General features: G+C 39.5%; 1 protein-coding gene across 4 annotated transcripts in view; it reads right to left on the reverse strand.

Annotated features, from left to right (window-relative positions):
- The window catches only part of CDKAL1 (CDKAL1 threonylcarbamoyladenosine tRNA methylthiotransferase), a 227,640-nt gene that overhangs the window by 79,928 nt on the left and 121,364 nt on the right, over positions 1–26,348 (reverse strand). The window lies entirely within an intron of this gene.

Raw genomic sequence — 26,348 nt, forward strand, 5'->3', positions numbered from 1 at the left:
GAGCATCAGAGTGCTACAACAATGCTGTAAATTATTGCTTTGGAGTGATTAACATTCACAGCCAGTGACTAATGTGAGACGCCTTTTTAATGCAACTCAGACAGGAGTAAGATTGCACTTCCATCACTAAGACTTTCTGGCTTATTAAACCATGAGCAAGTACTATATAGTGCTGGTCAAACTGCTAGCAGTTAGCTGACTTACTGCCTAGTTAACAGCCTGTAAAAGGCAAAGTAGCTAAGTCTCAAACAGGTCAAACTGCTGACTATACTGATCATCCCTTATAGGGAAGCAACTGTTACAAACCAAAACCTTTATATGGTATTTACAAGGCTATATTAAACTTGACTACTTTAAAAACAACAACAACCAGTCAGTGTGACATGGAGAAATATTCACCTCAAGAAAATTCTTCTTCAGCAGCTCATGTATGACTGAGGTTGCAGGATATCATATTATTTTACTTGCAGCTTAAAAGAATATGATTCTTGAACATAAGTTAATTACGTCTTCCCTTACAAGAAATTACTGTTACACTGCAAGCTTATTTTAGTTATAAAACTCTGTAAACCACCACGTAGAATGAGCGGTGGAAAAAAGGCCCCCATTGAGGTCACCATGTTATTTAAGAAGAAATCCTAAATATGGAAAGCCAGAATAATTTACACCATCTTAAATTAAACCGGCATAAAGTATGCCATATCCGAACTCTGTCCAGGAGCAAGTCTACTGTTGGCTGAGCCATTCTAAGCCTGGCAGAGGGAAGACAAGCCTTTAAAATAGAGTTTGACTTCACCTTTTTTGCCAGAGTGCATTCTGCCATGTTGCTAGGTTACATGACTGAGCTGATTGGAGTTAGGATCCAGCGTTAAGTCCTGCCCCACTATGCTCATTTTTCAGGGCTTATGCCAGTGTCAGTTCTGCCAGTCTCAGCTGAGTGGGATGACTGAGTTAGACCAGTGTCTCTCTGGCTGAGCTAGAGCTGGGGGCTTATACCAGCAAAGCCCAGCTGAGCTGGGAAAATGCTGGCACTTGTTCCCGGCTTCATAAACTATAGGAAAGATAGGAAAGACTGTCCAAACCTTGGCATGATGTCAGTCCATAAGCTTTCCCTCTTTCCATTTTAATCAATGGAAAATCTCACTTTCCATTTTAATCAATAATGTTGTCACATAAACTATATGAGAGGAAGCACATACATCAAACACCAGTTAAACAAACAATACAAAAATATTTCATAAAGCAAATCACATAAACAGGACATTAACTACTATTTTCCAGTTGCAAGTGTTCATCAAAACAATGTGCAGGCTTTAAAAATGAAGAGTAATCGTCATTATAAATTTCCCAGTCAAATGGTTCCACATTTTTGACCTGTGAAGAGAGTTTCTGGAATGCTGCCTTGCTGGTGCCAGATGAGTGTAAAGAAATAGTCACCATGAATAGGAATGAAAACAATATTCACATGGAAAAGAACAGCTTTCTCTGAAATCTGCATAGGTGGGGATCATTAGCCCCCTGGTGGGCTGAAAATTAAATCGTATAAAGAGGAAGCAGCTGCAACAGTAAATTAGCAACAACAGGAATAACTGTCTTTACCGCTCTACCATCAGGGCATTAAATAACAGGGAAAGTCTATTATTCATCCAAGCACAAATACAAGCTTCTAAAGAATCTCCGCTTTACCCAGCCTGTTTTTATATCAAAAACACTAGTTCAATTCAGACATCACAGCAAACAATGTAAAGGAAGTTCAGCTATGATTTAGTGCAGAAGTGGCCAAGCTGTGGCCCTCTGGATGTCCTAGGCTTCCATTTCGCATCACCCTGGATCACTGCCTATGCTAGCTAGGGCTGACAGGAGTTGGAAGACTACAGGTACTGCACACCTGGCATAGTACAATATAGAAACAGACCAGCAATGGTTTTATGTGGGTTGTGTACACCCTGGTGTGTGCTAACTCTTTTCCGTTGTGATATAAAAATCAACAAACCAAATCATAACATTATATAACTGTATCAACAGCAAAATGTTACAATTTGAAAGTATACTACATACAGTATTTGGGGGAAATCTATAGTCTGTTGGCTTGTCTATGTATGTAAGAAAATTGTGACACACTAAAAAAACTACTTCTTCCTAGGTTTAACTTCTGCCTTCCTTATCTACTGACTCAGTATGAGTGTAATCACTATTTCACAGGCACCATTTCCTGGGTTATTATTCCTTAAGGATTTTTCAGGGGATTTCCAGCATCATGCCACACAGATTTCATCAGGTATCAACAGACTCAACAGAAAGTCTGTAGGTGTAGGCTGGTCTCTCCTTTCAAAATTTATCACCAATAATTTGGAATTTAAACACAAATAATTTGGGGGTCAAAACTGCCTTGGTCCCTAGGAGTCGGCACCTATGGTACTGATTGAAATATTAATCTGTAGATGTTTTCCTATATTTTTACTTAAGTCTTCTACATCCACAGTCTCACCTTCCCAGGCTATGGGATACAATGGAATGTCTTCATTTAAAAAAAATACAAGAGCAATTCCTAGTAAAACTAATGCCTTTCCATTTCTCATGGATCATACTAATGTCCAGAAAATACAGATTCTTCATCTGAAGCCATTCTCATTCTTACATTACATTACAACTTGTGATAGAGACACTGATACTGCTCTCTGGGAAAAGTTGGTGATTTCTGAGCACAGAATTTCTATTCCATTTCTTCTGATAAGCTAATAAATACATATCAGTATTAATGTGTCTAAATAAATGCTGATGGAACAAATGTAGAAACCGAAAAAATTCATCGTCAAAGCCCACAGCTAATCTGTGAAGTTGCAATTGTAGTGGCTAAAGAACACCAAAAAGCATTGACCTGTCCCTTGAAACTTTTATATGAGCATTTGAAATGGTAACAGGCTGGATTCTACGGCAGAGTGGTTTTCCGCATGATGCTACTTTGGGTGAAACCTAGCTCTGACCTTCACCCTCACCCTCATATTCTTATCAATAATTGCCCAGCCACTTTGCCCTTCCTTTTCCAGCAGAGAATTATTTTGGCAGCCTGCCATGTTCTCCAGAACACAGAACTCTCCCCCACTATACCAAACATGTTTTAAAGAAGACCATCTGCCAAGGATAAGCCTGATTTTGAAGTGTTTGTCAAAAATTGCCTGCAGTCTCAAGGATAATTAATCCAAAATTGCCATTCCTGCTCATGCCCATAGAATTCATCAGTGACACAACATTAGCTCTAAGAAGAAGAAAAAGGCAGATATAGACTGGAAAGCTTATGAAATCAAATCCAACTAACAGAAGCTCATTGTTAAGGTTAATCTTACCCCACTTAAATTATTTGGTTTTCAATTAAGTGCATACTCCTAAACTAAAACATAATAATTAAGCAGGTCCTATTTTAGGAATTTAACAAAATTTGGCAAATGTTTCAGATCTAAAGCGTGGAAGCTGCTAATTTTCCAAAAGCAGAAACTTGCTGCATAATTTCTAATAATAAAATAAACACAGCAGGCTCACTTAAAAAAAAAAAAGAAGACAAGATGAAGAAGGGCTGGAGGAGCAATTTTATTTTTCTGTTTCATAGTGGTCTATCCCTTCAGCCCAAACAGTGTCTTAAAATAGATTTTAAAAAACATAAACAAAGTGCAAAATGGGGGTGCAGTGGGGGACAAAAGGACATTTCTGATCACTTCCTTCTGACACACCTGTTAATGGTCACATTTAATTTTGTGCAATCAACATAACATGCATGAATAAAATCATATTGCATTTCCCTTTAAAGCTATGCACATGTAGGAATATTACACCTTTCCAAGATCATTACACTGTTCTCTGTACAGTTAAGAGGCTGATTTGCATTCCTTTCCTTTGGATTCAACCAGGCACAGCATTTTCCTACTTTAGATCATTTTTAAAAATTCATTGTGAAACTTCTCCCTATCAAACTCAGAAACCTGGTCCATCAAGTAGGATGCTAATTCCTAAGAGATTAGCCTGAATACTGAGCTCACTGTGGACCTACAATCTGAATTATAAAATTATTTTTCTCCTCCCTCTGAAGTGGGGTAGAAAGACTGACTAAGTCCCAAATGGGACCCTCCTTGCCTCAGGCTTCATTAAAATGTCTATCCATAGAAAATAAACTAAAATCCTAAACTGTAGACCCAGGGAGACCAACATTTAGCTGGGTTGAGGGTACACCCTCTTTCACTTTGCATTTAGGAGAAATGAATACATAGCTTGGCTCTCTGCACAACTTTATTAAACACATTATTAATAAATGGTGGCATATTGGTTTTCTTGGCATCAGTAGAACAGAGGAATAAGACATGATGGATCCAGAGGACAACTACGTATTTGAAGCAAAGCAGATCAGTGCCAAGAGACTGATAGTTGGACAGATGAGTCAGAGAAGATGGGCAAGCATACAAAGGGAAGAATGGACAGGACTTGAGAATGAGAAGAAGCAGAGATCTGGCCAAAACAAAGGAAGGCGGGACAGGTGTGGACAAAATGGCTTATCATGTTTCAACTTAATAAGCAGAGATAAACAAGCCAATTGCCCATGAATACAGCCCCTACACTGCTTTCAGTAAATGCTTTCATCAAGCCATGAAGTCTCTAATTAACCATGGTTTCTCCTTTTGTCCACAATGGAAAACAATGATCACCAGGATCAGAAGATGCCAGGATATTAAACCAACTTCAAATGGTGGTTAACATCCTGGCTTTTTCCTGGTTTCCTAGACACTTCCTGGTTTGATTGTTAGTGCCACAAAGAGAGGGGCAAAGGGGCTGCATACCTCAGCTTATTAAGGCAATAATGTTTGAATTAGGTCAATGTGCTGGATCCAACCTAAGTCACACTTGGGTCTCACAGAAATCAGTCTGAAAAATTATTCATGACCCAATGATTTTTAGGTGCAAATGACTTAAGCTAGATCCAGTTCAATATCTACATGTGACTCACAAGCAAGTCATTTGACTTTTTGAAAAATAAAAATAAAACAAATCCCATCTCCTCTTAGAGAGACTGGAAAACTATCTAAAAAGTAGAAAAGCCTGAATAATGCGTGAAAGCAACATATTCTGTGACTAAAAAAACTAACTGTAAAAGAAAGGGTATTTTAAAGATAGGCAGTGCCCTTTTTAAAAGAGTATGCTCTCTCTCTCTCTTCTTCAGTAGATAGGTCTGTGGGATCATTAAATGATAAATGGAGCATAGCCTGTTTCTTTTCCCTTACAATGCAAACTATTGTATTTGCTTATAAAAGAGGGACTTCTGCTTTTGTGGCCTAGCAAAGTATAAACTAAGAGCCTTGACTCACAGTTTGCAGAGATGGACCTTCAGTAGAGTGGAGGGGGATCTATAATGGCTCACTTGATCACTGCTAACAGTATGATAGCAACACTTTACTAACAAAAACAGACCCTAAAGGAAACCCAGACAGACATAGAAGTCTTCATTGTTGTTTTAAGCAGTACCATCTATAATATGCATATGCTTAAAAAAGTGGAGCAAGGGTGAGAGAGACTCATTTATGACATATATCACGATGATAGATTGGAGTCTCGGGCCACTCTAAGGCTGCAGCGAAAGTTGAATAATAGATCAGAAAATACATTTCAAATGGACTAGACATGAAGAGAGGGCTTGATTTTCCTTTCCCCATTCACACATACATGTTTAGTATTATTACACTAAAACAAACAAGTATCAGTAAAAGCAGCACTATAAAAATCATTAGTGACAGGATAACATACAAACTTCAAGGCAAACTATTCAAAGGGAAAAATTCTTCCTAGGCATGCCCAAGCCTTTGGATGTGCCTAAAATAGTACTTTGCCAATGCCCGTCTAGCTCTCTTTCGTTCCCTAACATAATTCTTTGTACTGCTCCACTTCAGGAAGACCAAGGTCTAAATACTCTGGATTTAGAATATTTCCTATGACATTCTCCCTGCCTCACTCAATGACTCTACAAGATGGCTAACTGCTTTGACTGCAATAGAGAAACCAAGCTTAATTTTCAGGGGGCGGGCGGATTAAGACATTCACCTCTTGCAGGTCCAAGATAAAATGTCTGCCCTCTCCTTCTTGAGAAGGAAGAGCTGCTTGACAAAGAATGTCACATTCAGGGCTCCCCCCACTCCAATGGAACTCACCAGAAGTCAGTTCCAGCACCTCTCAGGTGGGCGCCATTGCAATTTTATTAGTAAGACAGCCTTCCCCAGCTTAATGCCTTCCAAATATTTTGAACTCCAGTTCTGTCAGTCCCAGCTGACTGAGGCTGATGCATGTTGTAGTCCAAAAGCATCAGGAGGGCACCAGGTATGGTAGACTGATCTAAGGCAGGTCTTTTAAACCTGAAAGAGGGACCATAGAATGGTTTTAAAAAACCCTAAAAATCATGACACATCTCACACTGAATGGTGTAGAATGTTTGACTATGTACCATTAATAAGCAACAGTAACATAGCTGCAAACCATTACATGTGTAAGACATTTGATGGCTTGAGAGACATATGTAGCATAACAGAATAACCATTTAGTATTGATGGGCAAGATACCAAAACATACTCAAATGTACAGTATTGTTGTAGCTAAAACATCAGACACATATTTTTCAGAATTACAGGCAATCTTAACAGTTTTATGCACACAGCAGGATGTAGGGATGATTAAACTATTTAGTACTAAATAAGAGCTACAAGCAGTTTAAAAAACTTGTTTTCATGGAAACAGATGAAATGGGGTTTCACATTTATGTAATACCAAATTATCATTAAACACTGTTCATGTAAATATAGACTTATTCGTGTTTAAAAAAAATAATTACTTTTTAAAAAACTGCTTCGATTGGGAATAAATACATCCATGGCTGATACATATTTCCTTGTGAATACGTCCTACTTATTGCCATGACATTTATTCCTAGAGAGTTGAGGACTGTAGTCAATGCTGTCAACTAGCATTTGAATAGATGGATATTAGCCTGGAAAACCAACATTCAATCACAACGTAAGTCAAACAACTGTCAGAGTATTAGTTTATGATAGAGAAAATGATTTGTTACTACCACAGTCTTTTAAACACCTTGCTTTAATTTGCATATTAAAAATATAGGTGGAACAAACACAAAAAAACACATTCACGGATGGGAACATTAGTGGAGAGAACTGACACTGTGAGGGAGCTTACACTTTTTCAGAGCCTTTGGATTCTTCTGTGTTAAAACACAGTAAGCCAGTAAGCTGATATTCAGTCTTGGATATATTCAAGCTTGGTGGGGATGAAGAACAGAAAGTTCAAAAGAGCTTGGGGCATTGAAATAGAGTATTGGTGGGTGGGGTTAAGCATCCAGCTCCTATATTAGCAATGATGGCCCCTCCATATCTGACTCATAATGTATAGTTCTATTCTGAGTTTTAGAACTTTTTAAAAAATGCTGCTCAAATCTTTGACATGAATGAAGAGCTCGTAGGATGGTTTCACAGTCAATGAATTCAGACTATTTCAAGTTACATTTTAAGTTTGATCTACTATACAACTCCCTTCTAGCCTTTTATTAAAAGTAGAAAAAAGAAAAATGAGGTATGTTAAACTTATTCTTTATCTCTTGAAATGTCTGTGTCAAGAAAGGTTCTACTTGAGAGTTATTGAAGGTACTAATTACTCTTGTGGGAATTAGAAAAAAATAGCTTAAAAGGTCTTGAATTGTCTGAAGTTCGACCCCATCCTGTTTAAAACAAGACATAATTAAACACACTCAAAAAGGGAAATAATAGCAAAATGGAAAATGCAGTTTTTGTCTTTGATCATCAAACTGTGTCCCTGGACACAACATGCTTATTACATAGAGAAGGGAACCAGAAGGAAGAAGAAATGAAGCATGTAAAGAAAAATAAATCATAAAACTGGAAAAAGGATTGAAAAACATAAATTAAGGCAGAAGAATTTTCTTCAAGCCCTATTTATCTTCCAACAAAACCAGCTTGTCAACATTCTTCTTAAATTGTGGTGACCAGAACTGGACACAGTACTCTAGATGTGGTCTGACCAAGGCAGAGTAGAGCAGGACTATAAATTCCCTTAATTTGGACACTATACTTCTGTTCATGCAGTTTAGAAGCATTAGTTTTTCTGCTGTTACATCACACGGTTGACTCATGTTAAGCTAGAGATCTACTAAAACCCCAGATTCTTTCCACATGTACTACTTGCAAGCCAGGTGTCCCCCATCTTTTATTTGTGCATGTGATTCTTCCTACCTAAGTGTATAACCTTATATTTGCCCCTGTTGAAATTCATTTTGTTAGTTTGGACCCAGTCCTCTGTTAAGGTTATCCTGAATCATGATTCTGTCTTCAGAAGCATTGCCCGCACCCTTCCAGTTAGGTGTCATCTGTAATTTGATGAGCATCCCCTCAATTCCTTCATCCAAGTCATTTATAAAGATGTTGAACAATAACAGGCCCAGGACAGAACCCTGTGGCAACCAACTTGCCATTTTTTTCCAGCATTACAAGGAACCATTAATGAGCATTCTTTGTGTTTGGTCAGTCAATCAGCTGCAAATCCACCTAACAGTTACCTCATCCAGTCCACATTTTACCAGCTTCTCTGCAAGAATATCATGCAGGACTTTGTCAAAAGCCTTGCTGACATAAAGATACACTATGTCCACAGCATTCCCCTGATCCACCAAGCTATCACCAAAAGAAATGAGATTCATCTGGCAGGACTTGTTTCTGAGAAACCCACCTGAGTCTTAGTAATCACAGCATCCTTTTCTAAACGCTTACAGGCTGACTGTTTAAATCTGTTCTAGGACCCTTCCTGGTGTTGATGTCAAACTCACCAGTCAATACTAGTTACCTGGGTCTTCTTTCCCTCCCCTTTTAATGATAGGGATACTATTTGCCCGCCTCTAGTCTGCAAGGACCTCACCTGTTCTCCAAAAATTCTCAAAGGTTATAAAGGGTCTAAGATTACATTCACAAACTGCTTTAGTACCCTTGGGTGCAGCTCATGAGGCCTGGAGATTTGAATTCATTTAAAGTAGACAGTATCATCTCTTTTCCTACCTTGGGCTGCAGTTCCCTCCTTGCATAGTTTAGTCTTTTATCACCAGATTGGCCACTGCTTTCAAACACTAAACCAGAGTTTATGAAACTAGCTTGTTGAAACTAACTATGGCCAGCAGCTTAGGGTGTGCAAACCTGAGGTTTGTTGCAGCTTATTCTCATGATGATATACCATAGTTTAGAGCAGGGATAGCCAACGAAATACCCTCCAAATGATATGGACTGCAATTCACACTATCCCTGAATATTGACCATGCTGCCTGGGGCTTATGGGAGTTGTAGTGCAAAATGTCTGCAGGGCACCATGTTGGCTACCACTGGTTTAGTGTTTCATCTGAACACAGCTAGTAAACTTCAGAAGCAAAGGAAAAACTTGTGGAATTAAATCTTCATAGGAGTCTTGCGCTATTGAATATTTTAATCATTATGAAATGGCTTATATTCTAAAGACAATTTAGAACATATTCCTTAAAAAATTTAAACCTCAAGCATATATACATTTGACTTTTGAACAAAGGAGTTCTTTTTAAAAATCCTACTTGAAGAGCTGGATTTTTGTCAATTTGCTTTTAGGAATAGATATTCCAGAGAGACTTCTAGTCACTGTGAATTAATCTAAGTAAACAGGGAACTGCATCTGCTATTTTGAGCAATGGTTATATTATTATCCATTTTTCACAAATTGAAAACTTTGAGAGACTTAAAATATGAAAAACTATTAGCTTAGTAAATATACTGTGAATCCATTTATTGCCTTTTCAATCAAGGCCCAACAATACTTTTACTTCATGGAATATATTTGTGTCTGCTGGTTTGAAAGCAGACTCTTAAAGCTATTTCTAATAAATTTCCAGAATTAGGATTTTTAAACAGTGCAATCCTAAACTTAACTGCTACTGTATTTATACTGGCCTGATTTTCATGGCACAATTATCTAAACTATGGCTTATTGGGACCATGCAAAAGTGCTGGCTTCTGGAGAGGAGCTCAAAGAGGCTTTGTTCCTCTGCAGTACTTTTTGTTTTGTGTTATTCATGCACATGCTGAGCCAAACCAAAGTTTGTGGTTAAGCTCTCACCTGGCCCACCATGAGTCTGGCTTACCACATTGAGTGAATACACGCCACTGTGCATTAATTTTTTATTGTTCTTTTATCTTGTTTGAATTGGTTTTTATTGTTGGTGTTTCAATCAGTATCTTGTAAACTACCTTGGGATCCTGAGTGCATGAAGGGTGGTTTAGAAGCTGATCACCAGGAAGAGGAGAAGGGGCTGGTGGATGCTGCAGTGATCAACATCCCCCTTCTCTGCTTCTACCCTTAGCCCAGATCCTTGAGGACTGGCATCTTTTTCTGGAGGACGGCACCTCCAGAAAGGGCTGGTGGGGGGAAAAGAGGGAGCCCGTTCCTTGCCCGAAACCCTGGTGAGCTGCTGCTGGTCCACTGCCAGTTCACTTTCATGCCTACGGATAGGTAAGGCAACTTGTCAATTTAAATTTCACTCAGTTTCCCAATCTTATTTTCAGTTCTCTGTATTTCCACATCAGTGTGAGATTTTTCTTTTTAAGTCCTCATGAAAATTAGCCAGCATTTTAGCACAAAGTTCTCCTAACATACACATTTTTGCAAGGCAATCTTCCTTAAAAAATAATTCAGGCCATGAGTTGAGAAGCATCGAGCGTGTTCTTTTAAAAACCATGTTTTAACCTTTTTTTGGTGCATATTATTATCTACATCAGAGTCACTCAACATGGTAAATTAAAGCCCAAACTATGAAAGCAAAACTAAAGTATATCCCATCTACTGGAATTCGCTCCTCTAACCATAACCTTCTATGGGTGCTTTGCAGATGTTTGGTCATCACCCCCATCATCCCTGACCATTGAACAAATTGGCTGGAGGTGATGGATGTTGTAGTCCAACAACATCTGCATAGCACTACATTTTGCCCTTAACAAAGAATAGACTTTTAGTTATTCATCACTGTATATCATCACTTTTGTGAACCTGGATTGGAATTTAATTAATTTTTGTGGTTATCTTTTCTCTTGTAGACAAAACATACAAAAACTGAATGACCCATTCTCTTTATTTTCAACTCTGAAACTTTAGTCCTTTTCAGGAAACATCTGCACAGAAGGGGCCTCAGTTTCCATTCTGGCAAGGTAACATTAAACTGGAATTTCCTCTAGGAAAAAAATATATGTGAAATGGGGGCAAAGGAAAGCCAAGCCCTCAAAGATCATACAGTCATGTGCTGTCTGCAAAAAGGTACGTGAAGCCAAAGTGCAATCACTGCAGGCCACAAAACTGTGAGACCAAACATTGGTGGGTGAGCACCCATCCTCCACACTCCTCATAATTAATGCTTTGGATTTGGCTTACTGCATTAGAGATGTCTGGAAGGTGGTGTCCTTAAGGCCTAAATATTTATTGACTATGCTTTATGTTTTAGTTAGGTTTTTGCTAATGTGTTTGTAATGTTGCATTTTTAAACAGTGTGCTGCTCTGCTATATTTTTTTGAAAGTGTTGTCTACTAAAAAGAAAAGAAAAGTAGAAATTACCTCAATGGCTAGATATACAGTATCAATATGTTTATGCTCAACGGATTCATAATATGACACGATGAAATTACTGAACCCGTGAATGAGAACTGACTCATTCTAATTTTAAGTTAACATTAACTTAAAAAAATGAAACAAGAGCACATGCTACCAAAAATGGTACATTATGAATGAAGTTGGTGCTAAGATTCAGACATATCTGAACAGGATAATCTGTAAGAATTTCATTCTTTTGATAATTGCTTCACTTCTGAAAAGCAGAAGCCATCTCAGTAACTGAACAACATCTAATTTATCCTAGAAATTCTCAAGCTGTTTACTTATTTCATAGCCAGGGTGCCTTACAATGCCTATTGTATTAAGTATTTGCTCAAGTTATTTGGCTGCCTGCCTGCCTCTAATTCCAATTTGTAACTTGGAAACCAGTTTCAGCCTATGCTGACCTGTTGTATCCAGAACACAAATTACCCATCTACTGACCACCCGCAGAGCATTTTCTGCTGTTCATATTTAGCTAGGACAAGAGGCACATTTAAGACACATTTTGTGCACTTGTGTGTATGAGATGCACACGCCACACACATAACTGATTGTTACCACACAGCTTAATTTACAGCATATAACATAGCAAGACAATGCATTTCACATCTCAAATGTTTGCAAACTTTTTTTTTTTTTTTTTTTGCAGAACACTATTATTATCCAGTTTGTAAAAGTGGCAACAATATTCCCCAACAAATAATTTTGCATTGCTTATCAATGACTGATAACTTGATAGCATTTGTATAGGACTCAGTAGCAAGCCAGTACAAGTAGAAATAACTGTATTCTTTGCACAAACTGGTAAGAGCCTTAGCTCTGTGACACAGCACATCATTTGAATGCAAAAGGTCGTAAATTTCAATCTCTTCCATCTCTAGTATTGCAAAAGACCAAGACCCTACTAACAGTCAGTGCAGACAATACTGAGCAAGATGGACTAATGGGTTTGACGTCATATAAAAGAAATTTCAGGTGTTAGTTTCATAATTCAGTGACAACTCTGCCACTAATCAGAGAGTGTTGTGCTGCAATAATACCCCCATTACTCATGCTAGGAAGCCAAGTCACCAATCAGTGCATGGTATGGTAAAATTATTATCCCATTATTCCACTGTGTAGACATACTATACATAAAACGTGCCCAGGGAGAGACTACACAGTCACATGGCACAGTGGAGATGAAGGAGGCAGAAAATGCATACATCTACAACATTCATTCTTCGCTCCAAGGGTAGTTTGAAGCCTATAGCATGCAACAGCTTTTTAATAACCACTGTTTCCATGGGCAAACAGACAGGATCCAAACAGACAGGATCCTGCTGCAAGGAAGGACTTGAGTCTTGCAAAAATCAACCAGCTCCATGTTCCAGTTGGTAAGATATTTACAACAGACTCTCATACCAATGCCATACTAGCCCAGGGCTTGCAAATACTGCCCTTTCACTTAGGACTTTATTCTCTTGACCTCATTTGCCAGCATATATTAATTTATAAATGAACCATAAGCTGCTATGTGGAATACAACACAGTCAATGCTAGGGAACACGTTCCACTGACAAACTGGAACATGTCCAGAGGAGGGCAACCAAAATGGTCAAAGGCCTGGAAACGATGCCTTATGAGGAACGGCTAAGGGAGCTGGGCATGTTTGGCCTGGAGAAGAGGAGGTTAAGGGGTGATATGATAGCCATGTTCAAATATATAAAAGGATGTCACATAGAGGAGGGAGAAAGGTTGTTTTCTGCTGCTCCAGAGAAGCGGACACGAAGCAATGGATCCAAACTACGAGAAAGAAGATTCCACCTAAACATTAGGAAGAACTTCCTGACAGTAAGAGCTGTTTGACAGTGGAATTTGCTGCCAAGGAGTGTGGTGGAGTCTCCTTCTTTGGAGGTCTTTAAGCAGAGGCTTGACAACCATATGTCAGGAGTGCTCTGATGGTGTTTCCTGCTTGGCAGGGGGTTGGACTCGATGGCCCTTGTGGTCTCTTCCAACTCTATGATTCTATTAATATGCTTAACTGCACCAACCTCTATTGAGAGAAAGGCCTTCAAGCTCTTTATTCAGACAAAAGGTTTTGTCCTTCCCCAGACTGTGCATGGGGGAAAAGTATGTGTAGAGTTGTCACTGGGGCTGCCCAGTTATTCCCTGTATTCCCCCCTCTTCAGGCAAGATGTCTTTTGGGACTGAAATTTTAACAAGTAATAATGCTTTGTTGTAGTATCCCACTCTGAAAGTGGGGATGAAATTACGAGAGACAATCTCTTTGTCAACCAAATCCCCAAAGCAGAAAAGGTACCTAAATCTGGACTCTTGTGTTTGATATATTATGCCTATGTTTCTTTCCAACTTTTGCATTTTCAAACTCACGCTTCTTGCCCCAATATTGCTTCCAGGATCAAACAGCTGTATTAGCACCAAATAAGTATGTACATAAACAACTCACTCCCAACCACACATTTTTAAAATCAGCTTAGCTTTTTCCTGTCAGTGTTCATGGTTCTGCCATGCAATAATATTAACAGAGGTAGCCACAAGAATGCTTAGTGAAACATTCTTCATTTGTATAAGACAACAGGAGGTGGTGGTGGTGGGAAAGGAAAATAGAGCTTGTAACACTACAACAAAGTACATCTGCACATGCACAACATAACCTAAAACAAATGATGTTTTTATTTAAATTAGAAATTATGTAAAAACTATAGTTCCAGCACTCAACTTAAAATACAGCAAAAGATAAGAGCTCAAATGAATAACCACTACAAAAAGCTCTGTACTCTTGAAAATGCTCACTTAGACTATTTTGGCTAGCAATCTTTATTCCCACAAGCCCTTGGAAGAAGAGATTACAGTTGAAACACATTAGCAATTTTAAAACATTAGCATGTTAAAATAACATTTTGAATACCCACTAGCATTTAATTGCTTCTTCTTGATATTAGAGTGCTATCTTCTTGTTGTGTGAGTCATCTTAACTATTGTAGTTAAAATAACCAAATGTGACCACAACAAATAGACACACATGAAGTTTTTATAGAGGACAGTGATCGTACTTTATCCAACCCCCATCCTATCCCTGAAGATATCATTCCGTTCCTAGTAGTAAAAACTGTAAGTGCATGTGTGATGGCCCTCAAAGTTGGTATGCAATTATGTTTCTATAAAAGGGAATACAGGGGGAAGAAAGTTCCCTGCCATCTACTGTTAGGTCTCAGCAAGAGTCCAGCAAAAGGTACTATGATTCATAGATCCAGAAGAAAGAAGCAGGTCCCAGAGAAGAGGAACAAGGATCAGAGGAGCTACATAGCTAAAGGCCAGATCCAAGACACCAGTCAGGGAAAGGATCATGGAATGAATCAATGTACGCACCCCTGAGAGATATTAGTGATTTGGATTAAGAAGTAAGCTCAAAGAGGGCTTCAGTGAGCTTGGTGGATGGGAATGGAGTCAGCAGAATGACTGTTAAGGCAGGCTTGAACTACAGCCAGGATGGTGCTCCCAAACCATGGAATTTAGTCAGTGGGCTTACTGGGCAAACAGCAAGCTGGTACCACAAGAGGTAAGGTGCAGCAACCGGAAGGCTGGAAGTTGGAGTCTGAAACACACACCCTCACCCAGATGGCCTTCCCACCTTCTTTAGTTCAAGGACCTCTGGGAAATGTGGGCAAAACTGATGGTACCGGACAGAAAGTCAGTGAGATGTCATTTAAATCAGGTAAACCAGGAACTTTGGGTCCAACTCTGCCACATGTTACTGTTTTAGCTCTCAGGAAGGAGCTTTTTGTGTTGTGGTGGTTGTTTGAAGTAGCTTTTGGGGCACTGAATGGACCTGGTAAACTTAAGAATCGTGAAATGTGTAAGGGACCAAAAGTTGACAATACCCATTATGAGCATACCTTAATTTAAGGGCGGGGAACCCTTTTCAGCCTAAGGGCCTCATTTTCTGGGAGTCACTGGCTACTGGCGGCTAGGGCCGGATGTAATAGGTGGGTAGAGCAAGGGGCTATAGAGCACATTCCAGCCCTGGTAAAAGCACCACAGAAGGGCGTAGAGCAAAGGCAGTGAGAGATGTGGCCAGAGGAGTAGGTTGGATGGCCTGGGTGATTGGGGTTCCCCATCCCTGCCTTAATTTAACTGGGCTGCAGAACGCTAGAATGAGATTAGGAACATGAAAAAGATGGTTGATTTAGAGTCAGCTGAAATAACAGTGCAGGATTCTTTGACTTCTAATATGCCATAAGCATATAAAATTTACAGCCAAAATGCAGAAGCATTTCTCATGCTCATGCTGCGACACCATAAAATAAATTTCACCCAAGTAACATGATTTTAGATGAAAGAAAATAGGAACTGTGTAATTATATACATTTACCTTGACAAATAGAAAGCAATCTGTGATTAGAGCATAGCAATTAGGTACAAAATGCTTCCAATGGATTTAATTACCCATCAGTCTACAAGTTTCTTAATTACTTCTATCTCACTGCATCAGTTAAAAAAAAATTTTTTTTTTGCCTGAGGCAGCTAGTCACTTATTTACCAAGCTTGAAGATTTTGAATATGAATAAATTACTTTACTAAAGCAAAAATATTTGGGTTATGGATAAATTGTTTTTCTAAAGCCTGTCCTTATTCAGCCTTTTGTAGGATGAAGGCATACATTATTGTTGCTTCTAGAATGGCTCTTTCGCCAGCAAAACGCAAATAGTATCCAGTTATCTATTTTTGTTTTTTAAAAAACTGTCTCAAGCAAGTTCCAATGGTTATTTTTGAAAAAACAAAGAGTCACATGGCCTTTTAAAGATTTACATGTTTATTAAGGCATGAACTCTTGTGGGTGAAATCTTACCTATACTACTAATAGGAATTGGCTCTTGCCCAGAAATGTAATATAATGATTTGTTTTAGTATTTAAGATACCAAAAGATTCTGGACTCCATCAGAAAGTTCACTGTACTATTCTGAAACATTTCTAGTTTCCCAGAGATGCTTTCTCACTACCACATCAGAAGAGAAATTCACACTCTGCGGGAAGCCTAAGGTACCACTGCCCCACTCCTCAAAAGACACCTCCAAAAAAGGGGGGGGAGACACCTCCCAATTGGACAGATATCAAAAGCCTGATTTTCCACTTAGCTTGCATGAGTTAAAAATCAATGAGGAAAGTAATCTTAATGTAGAAGACTCTCAGGTCATCTACATTATTAATAGGCAATGCAACTGAAAAATGTTTTTGTTCACCTGTCTCCATTGCATTTCCAAATGATTTTGAAATGAAAGGTGCTGAAGCATGAAGATTGCAGGCACTCGTTGCCTTCTGAAATCACAGTGCAGGGAATTGGTGGAATTCCTGCCTCCTTTGGCACAGTGAACTTTCCTTGAAAGCAGACTACAAATTCACAGGGGTCCCTTGCCTTCAATCAAGAAAATGCTTAAAATGACCCCCATCTGCCACTTTAATGTATTCTGCCCAAAGACTTCCATAAATATTTAATGCAAGAAAGGGACTGTTTAAACACAATGAATAGCTTGTGAAATTAAAGTTGGCTGATGGATTACACCACGTAATGCACTGTAAACAGTGTTGGAGAAAGCATAGGACAGACAGACACACATGCCATCTCTTCAGTTAGAAGGGTCGGAAACCTACTCAAACTACTGTAAGGTTACTTTAATGCTTCTGTATTACAGAGACAATGACTTGGATCCAAAACCAATTGCCTCCCATGTGCAAATAAAAGGCATTTCCTCCTTCTACTCCCATTTCCTCAGCTGTAACTGCTCATGTTTCCTGAAGAAGAGCTCTGGAAGGTCCCCCAAACCTTCAAGAAGGGTTAGGAGGAAGAACCATAGTGCTCATTTGGATCTGAGCCATTGGCTAATATTGTTTTCAATGTTGGAAAAGCTTTCTGTTCTTCTTGCACTCGTGAACATATAATACAGGCTCGTGTTGCATGAAAAACCATTTATTAAATTATTTAAATTTTGTTACTATCTTATTAATCAAGCTAGCAAATTGATGAAGTTAACAACAGTGAAATGAACGACAGTTTTTGGACAAAGTACAACCAGTGTAACATGCCAACATCTGACAGAAAAAGAAGTCTGCTGGGTTTTATTCAAGACAGACCAAGTAGATCCAAATGAGTGAGCCACCTGTACAGAATATACAAGATTTTTGCTTATTTTTCTTTTAAAAAAAAGTTTTCCTAAACGCAGGAAGGATCTTCATTTTTAGGTTTATACTGTTGCATGTTTATTGTCACAAACATTGCACTCCCAAATTAATAGCTTGCTCAACATTTCAGAATTCTATACAGTGTAACAAATGTGGATTGTTAATTGTGTATCATGCTACAGAAACAGGTACAGTTAGTAGGCAAGTGCCAGTGCCAGGTACAAATACTTTAGACATTGGTACCAGTATGAGAATAAGAAAACAGAAACAGTAATTTCCTGACAATATTGTAAGAAAAACACACATTTCAAATGTTTGTTTCACTTGGTGTTCCTGGAAACCTTCCCTAAATTTTCCCAGAATTCATGGTTTGAATTGAGGAAAGTTTGTATGTAAGCAAACAAAAACATCCAAGGACAGGACATAAACACACATGAAGAGGAAACACACATGCACACAAATCACATGCAACACAACGGAGAGCCATATTGTTTCATTCATGCCTAGTTTATTTTTTTATATTTGAAAAAAAGAACCATGCACTGTGCACATTTTGGATGGAGTAGCCCTCCTGACTGAGCAGGTTTACAGACTGGTCATGCTTCTTAATCCATCTTTGTTGCAGGTTACTTTTGTGACACAGAGCATCTCATACTATCTTCAGCTGGTCTGCCAGCTGTGACAGATATAGTCCGAGTTCAGCTGTCCTCCTGTACCAGGAGTCATGGGACAAAACCAGTAGCCAGGACCAAGAGGAAAAACAGGAGGCAGGATTGAAGTGCAAGTCTGAAATCAGGATGGAAGAGCAAATCAGAGTAGGAGTAAACCAAAAATACCAGTACTGCTCATGAGTACCAGTCACTGGCCATGTCCTCCTTATTCAAACTTCTGCTTCTTCTTTCACATGCTTGCCTTTCTTCTTTCTTCTGTATATCATGGGTCAAATGACTGTCACTCCCCGAAAGCCCCTCTCTTCAAACCTTCCCTTGGCCAGTCTCCTTCCTTCCCTGTTGTCTTCTGTCATGGGCCCTAGTCTACATGGCAGAATGTCTGGTTGATCCTTTGGACATCTTTGCTAGCCTCAACTTGGTCACTCTTGAGTCAGCCCTAAGTGGGTGTACCCCTCCCAACCACAACAAAGGTTTCAGTTTCCAGCATTCCAACAAGGATTTATAAGTGACAGGGAAGAACAAACAATGCAGATTGCTGATTAAATTTATCTGGTTAGTATGAAGTATGGGAAGGTAAATGGCATTTCTGTGTGCTGCTCTGGTTCGCCAGAAGCAGCTTAGTCATGCTGGCCACATGACGCAGAAGCTGTCTGCGGACAAACAGTGGCTCCCTTGGCCAGTGAAGTGAGATGAGCGCCACAACCCCAGAGTCGTCCGCAACTGGACTTAACGGTCAGGGGTCCCTTTACCTTTACCTTTATGAAGTACGTGGGGCAGTACATATTGCTTTATGGCATACTGCAGAAGATATTAAGACATATCCTGAATTTTACACAGCCAGAGCCTGGTCTTGCTAGACTTTCATCTCTCCCTCTGCACATGACCATCAACAACTTAAGTGTCCTGTGGAAAGGATTCTGAGAGAGGGAGAAAGAGAGAATTGGGGGGGGGGGGGGTAAGCGAAGACCATCTCAGAGTCTTCTCCAGCAGGATCCATCTCCAATCAACTGCCCTATGGGAAGGATGTTTATATTATTCACTCTTTTTTTAAAAAGGAGTTTAATATTACTTATATGCCGTTTTGGCATGGTTTTGATGCCGAAGAGTGGATATATAAATAGTTTAAGTAAACATAAAGAAATAAATACATCCTTTGGGCTTCCCCATACAAGCCTGAAAATGTTCAATAGCTAAAATGTAGCCATTCCTTTCCTCTTCTTCTAGTTTCTCATTACATTTTTCTTATCTTATTCAAGATGAAACCGATCCTAATTCTTCAGTTCTCTGAGGTTGTCAGTCTGGAGCCATCACCCATTTATCTAACATCAACACTGGTCATGTGGGGAAAAGGTCGTCCTGGACACCACCTTCTTTCCTGGGTTCGATGCCATTCAGATACAAGATACTACACTTTACTATTTTCCATAGATAACTGAAATGTTCTTAATATAGTAGTATGTCTTGAAAGCAGGGAAGAATGTCGTTTTGTTTAACAATATAAACAAAAGACAAGCACAGTATACCATTTGCTGTAAGCAACTCTCTTGTCCAAAATCATCAACTTTTTGAGAAGTATTTCTATGAAATACCTTCAAGTAGAAACACCTGGAAAAGATGAAAGGCTGTACCAGTGAAGAGGGTAATGTCTTTTTACAAGGCTTTGAGATCAAAGGGAAAAGTTCCCTGTATACCAAGACAAAACTAGTTTGTTTTTTTTAAAAAAAATAGTTTTCATTGTAAACCCAAGCAGTCACATCCTTTGGTAAATAAGAACTGGTGAACTAAGACTGCAAGATGCAGTTGCTTTAAGCATATACCCAAGGCTCTTACACACACATCACCTTGAAGAGACGTTTCAGGAATTTTATCTCATTCTCAGAAAAACCACTGTATACACATATACAAACACACACAGTACGATGTAAAAACCACTCACCTTATACCACAGACAATGGTTATAAATCAGACATTGTGGCAGGCAACACTGCAAGAAAAATCTGACAAATACAAAGCTAAGAAATATTTTTCAACTTCAAAAGAAATGCTCTATAATGAAGTGGGGGGGTTTTTACGTTCATTTTTTGGTCTTTTGGTCAGTTGCTTCATTAAAAAAAACCTTTTAAAAAGCAGCCAGGCTGCAAACTATTTATTCTTAAGTAATCTCACTGAGGTTCCACTTCGGAGTCCAAGAAGGGTGCCAAATGAGAGCTATTACAAAATGGGATATTAAGTGGTCTTCAAATTTAAGTGGTCTTCAAATTTAAGAACTACTGTCATAATTCCTATGAGCTAGGCTAATCTGTTTCCATTTTTGTGTGGACAATAACAACATCAAGCATTTATATAGCACTTTCCCTAAGGACTCAAATAAACATTCATCCGTTGTCAGTAATCCCACCACCAGCCTTGTAAGGCAGGCCATTATTATTATGCCTCTAATACATATGGGGGCTGAAGCTCCTGATGGTCTTACCCAGGGGTCAGCAACCTAAGGCCCATGAGCTGGAAGTGGCCCACGGAGGTCGTTTGACCAGCCCCCGAGCTGCCTCCGAACTGAGCTGCCCGCTTGCGTGCTGTGTTAAATAGGCCCAGCACGGAGCGGGGACTTGCTCCCGTGGTGCCGGAAATTGCGTCTGCGCAGACACAGACGCCAAAAATTGCAGGCGTGTGTGCAATCCGGCCCACAGAAAGATCTCCGTGGGACCGATCCAGCCCAGGTCAGATAAACCTTGGTGACCCCTGGTCTTACCTATTGAAACCACACCATAATACTTCAGTTTCCTGATTCAGTTCCCTCACTGTGAGAAGCGAAGTTACAGGGAACCAAGCAGAGGACCTTCTTGGTTGTGGTGCCCGCCCTGTGGAATGCCCTCCCATCAGAAGTCAAAGAAATAAATATCAGACGTTTAGAAGACATCTGAAGGCAGCCTTGTTTAGGGAAGTTTTAATGACTGATGTTTTAATGCATTTTTAATCTTTTGTTGGAAGCCACCCACAGTGGCTGGTGAAACCCAACCAGATGGGCAGGATATAAATAATAAATAAATTATTATTATTATTATTATTATTATTATTATTATTATTATTATTATCGCAACGGCTTGTGTAAAGCACAATGGCTGATACAAGCTACAGGACCTAGCCCATCTCTCTGAATAGTGGTTTCCTCTACTGCTGTTATTTCAGTGTTACAATGTTGCTGCTTGTTATCTGTTGTGTTAATAGTTTGTACAGTGGAACCTCGGTTTTCGAATGTAATCTGTTCCGGAAGTCCGTTTGACTTCCAAAACGTTTGAAAACCGAGGATCAAAGGGCTGTCAGCAAGTTCAACAGGGAAAACTGAGAAACACACCTTGGAAGCCCTAGGCGCATTCGAGAACGGAAGCATTCGCTTCCGGGTTTTTGGTGTTTGGCAGCCGAGACATTCAAAAACTGAGGTTTGACTTTAATCTTATTACCTTAATGTTTTAGCAGCTGTTTTGTAAACCACATTGGGAGAGTGAACATCCTGAATGGCAGGATAAAAACATATAAACCTATTAAATAAGTAAAAATTTAACTAGATACGAACCAGCAACTTTCGAGCTTAAAAGTTATTTCCCTTAATTGCTGTACTGCAAGTTTGGGTCTATAGCTGTTTTTGGACTACAACACGCACCATCCCTAGCTAGCAGGACCAGTGCTCAGGGATGATGGGAATTGTAGTCCAAAAACAGCTGCAGACCCAAATTCTGGAAACTCTGCTGTACTGCATAAATATTTAGGCTCAGTGGCTTTCCCTTCACTAGAATTGTTGGTAGGTACCCTTTACACTCAGCCTCCCAGGGAATAGATACCAGGAAGAAGCTAGTCATACATAAATGGTCATGCCATCACACTTCATAGAATTACTTGATTATTGCACCTGAAAGTCTTTGAAAAGAATGAACACGCATCACTTAAAGAAGCTAAGAGAATGACGATGACATCCACAGTGCATCACTGTAAGGCCTAATAGTTGTTAATCAACGTTAAAGTACAAAAGGGAGTGTCTGAATCAATATAAACAAACTAAAAACTGTTCCTCCTGCCAAACCAAAAGTAACTAGCTCACTGTATCTTCAATTATTTTAAATATATGCAAAATACTCTCACTGCTCTCCTCTGAATGCCTTCCAAGTTGTTTGCATCTTTCAAGATCTGACTCTCCAGATTTAGCAACATTAAATATTCAGCGGAGAAGGCTCAAGCAAAGGCTTTATAATACCATACAGAGAGAATCACTGCTGTTGTTGGATTTCTGTAATCATGCGAAGAAACATCAAAATTGAATTTTATATGTTTACATATACATACCATAGCCTGTGCAGAGATCACTAAACCTCTTTGCCCCCGTAAGCACTCTGCAAGGAGGCATAGGGCAAAGCCAGTTAGCCTGGAAACCTGACTGTGAAGGAGGAAATGGCAGAGATCACTGTGGCTGCCTTGGAACTATTCCTTCCTGACAGCAGAGAATGAGAGAGAGGGGGATCCAAGCTGGTCCCATTTACTCTTTCGTACCAATGAAACCACACCAGTGCTTGACAAAACAATACTAATAATTATAAATGCTTTTTTTAAAGTCTAATTTTTCTTGGAAGCCAACAGAATGCAGCATTTCAAAGATAAACCTAATATTGCATATATTTGGAGATGCCCCAATTTTTCTACAATAAACCATTATGATCTACATGTAGCGCTAAGCCAAACCAGAGCTTAAGGTGAATGAGCAAAATGTGAGCGTTCTCAGGTAGAAGATCACAGCTGCTTTGGTCTTCCTCTAGTCCTACTGTAGCTGCACTGCTTTGAGCTATGCCATGATCTGGCTTAGTGTTACACCTGAACCTGGGCTTGTTGCTAATCCTGTCCAAGACAAAGCACAAGAAGTAGCCAAGGTGTGTTCTGTGGCTTACCACTCATGGTTTATCTGGAGGAAACAAACCATGAGTCCAGGTTTGGCTTAGCTCCTAACAGTGCGGCAGCACTTGGATTGGAGGAGCGAAGATGTTGTGATCTTTCTAGCAACCTGCACATTTGTCCGTTGGCACTAAACCATGGCTTGGCTTAGCATTATGTGCAAACTGGGCCTATGTGTAATTCTATCTGGCAGAAAAGCTAAGTTTTCAAAGCTGAAAGCAAAGGATTTTAAGCTGAACTCTGTTTATCCGTTGAAAAATTCCTATTAGAGTCTTGTTTCTGCTCAAGGACCAAATGACATTTTTTTGTATTTTACTGAGGGTCTAATGAGAGCTGCTTTTGTGATCAGTGGCTCCAAGCAGTTAGTAGATGTAGGTGCAGTACAAAGAGTTTCGTATTTGAGTCCCTGCTTAACCGTACAATGTTATTCTCTTGGTAACAGCTGTTTCCACTTCCCTTAAGTGTGGCAGGTGCAGGACAAAGGATTCAAATTCTCCCCACCTGCTGCCTCAAATTCTACTCAGGTAACTCACTAGAACTTATCTTTGTGTACCTGTCACCACAACAGATGTTCAATGGGAAGGCAAGACAGCCACACCCACATATCTCTGGCTTAATCTTTGGCTTGTTTAGCCAATCTGACTAGAGTAACTGAGCAGTGCAAATGATAACATTTGCTATCAAAATACAGCCAATCTGTTTAGTCAAAATGCAACAAATGAAAAAAAAAGCTGTTGCTTTTTTCCATCATGCCTCTGTTGAAAAAAGTAAACCAGTGAAACAGTTTTCACTGCAAGACATTTGATTAAACAACCATATAAGTTGATATGCAGCTTCAATGATCCTTCACAAAAATATTGTGAATATTCTTTCTAGGGTCTCTCCAGATGACCTGTTTATTGAGCATTAATCCTGATTTGTCTGCACAAAGCTTACACAGAGATTAGATTGTATCTGGTCTTTACTGAGGATTCGTTGATTTGTTTGCAGGACAGTTATAATCTTCCTGCTAGTCATTTGTTCAACCTTCATCTTTCAATGCATTTCTCCGTTACTTTCCAAACCACAAACAAATCTGATTCTTTTTAAAAGTGGATCTGTTGTGCCAGGATGACACAGCTCTTTAATCCACTTTAATTGCACAAACTAAAGTTTTGGTATGCTTCCTGCTAAATAGTGACAGTTCAAGTTAACGTTGTTAATGGAGAGGTTAGAAGACCTTCCTTTCCTAATATGTGAGAGTGTGCATTAGAAGATGCACTTTCACCAAGCTGCTGCCTTATATAGTCAGAGCATTGGCTCATCTCACTCAGTCTACAGTGACTGGCAAAAGCTCTCCAACGTTTCCAAAATTTACACTGGTAACTGCTTTAACAGACAGAAGAAACACACACTTAAAAAAAGAGTGTTTCCAATTTCATTTTAATTTTTAAATTAACAGATAATGCAAGAAAAAACCTCATTTTCTCCTAACTGAATGCTGTGTGTTCATAGTTATTGCAAACAAGACAGTTAACTAGTATTAAATAATAGAGAATGCCTACACATATATTAGAGACTATCATGTGTTGTTAAAAACAACAACCCTACTAACCACTGAATACACACACACACACACACACACACAAAAACTGCCCAGGGGTGGGGGAGAGTACACGGAGAAATCTTAATTAGCATGATTTACATAATTTCAAATAACGGAAGCTCAACTCATGACAGTGCATTCTAAGGAAGCTAAATGCAGCATTATTGCCTTTTCAGTGAGATGAAAACTGCAGATATCTCATTAGTTCCTATGCATCCAGTTGCAGCCAAAGATAATATGGAAGCAGTGGGTAACACCTGCCCTGCTGTACATGACAGTATTAAAGAGAGGTTGATGAGATGAGGAATTTGCTAGAATTGTACATTTTTAAAAACCTGGTGATAGCTGAGAGCTCAGTAAGAAGGCACATGTGTTGAATGCAGAAGGTACCAGGTTCAATCCCTGGCACCTTCAAATAAAAGACCTCATGCCTTCTGGGCTGGTTTGCTGGAATCCACCATAAGTGGATGCAACTTTCCTACACATATGCCACATCCACACCATACATTTGGAGCACTCTTAGAACACTTTTAACAGCCATGGCTTCCCCCAAAGAATCCTGGGAACTGTAGTTTGTTAAAGGTGCTGTGAAGACCCTTCACAGAACTACAAATCCCTTCACCATGGCTTGGCTTCAAAGGTTGTCCCCTCAAATGGAGGAGGGCCAGCTTGAGGAAGGCCCTGGTGCTGGGAAAGTCATTTTCTATTTCTATAGGAAACAGGGTATTCCCAATGACTTCAGAGACGGGAGGCGCTCTAGGAGGGCTCCCAAATAGTGGCAGCCCAACAGTAAAAAAAGAACAGAGAAGAAAAGATGGCAATGAAACAGCTCACAATGAATCCTGCTAATTCCCCAGGCTCACTCCATCCCCTTGTGCTATAAACCACAATGTTCTAGCGTGTCCCTTAACCCCCCAGGAGAAGCTTTTGGTGGAGTACAAGGGACTGCAGTGGGAAGAATGACCAGAAAGGGGTCATTGTGTGGAGCCAGGGAAAACGTCACCCAGTGAGTTTCATGGCTGAGCAGGGATATAAACTCGTGTCTACCACACAGGCTCATGTTACATGAGTTTCACCCTGAACCTAACTAGTGAACAGTGAATATTACACCATTAGAAAAGTGGGCACTATGATACTGAATTATATTTGAACCATGAAACAGAGTTAAAAGGTGCAAATGGTGGAGCAGGGGGAGCCCAAGGCCACCTATAAACTGTGACAGGTGAATTTTTTATTTATGAAATTTATACTCTGCCTTTCTGCATAT

The sequence above is a fragment of the Podarcis pityusensis genome (assembly GCF_964106645.2).
Source record: "Podarcis pityusensis genome assembly, chromosome: 7".
NCBI classification, from domain to species: Eukaryota; Metazoa; Chordata; class Lepidosauria; order Squamata; family Lacertidae; genus Podarcis; species Podarcis pityusensis.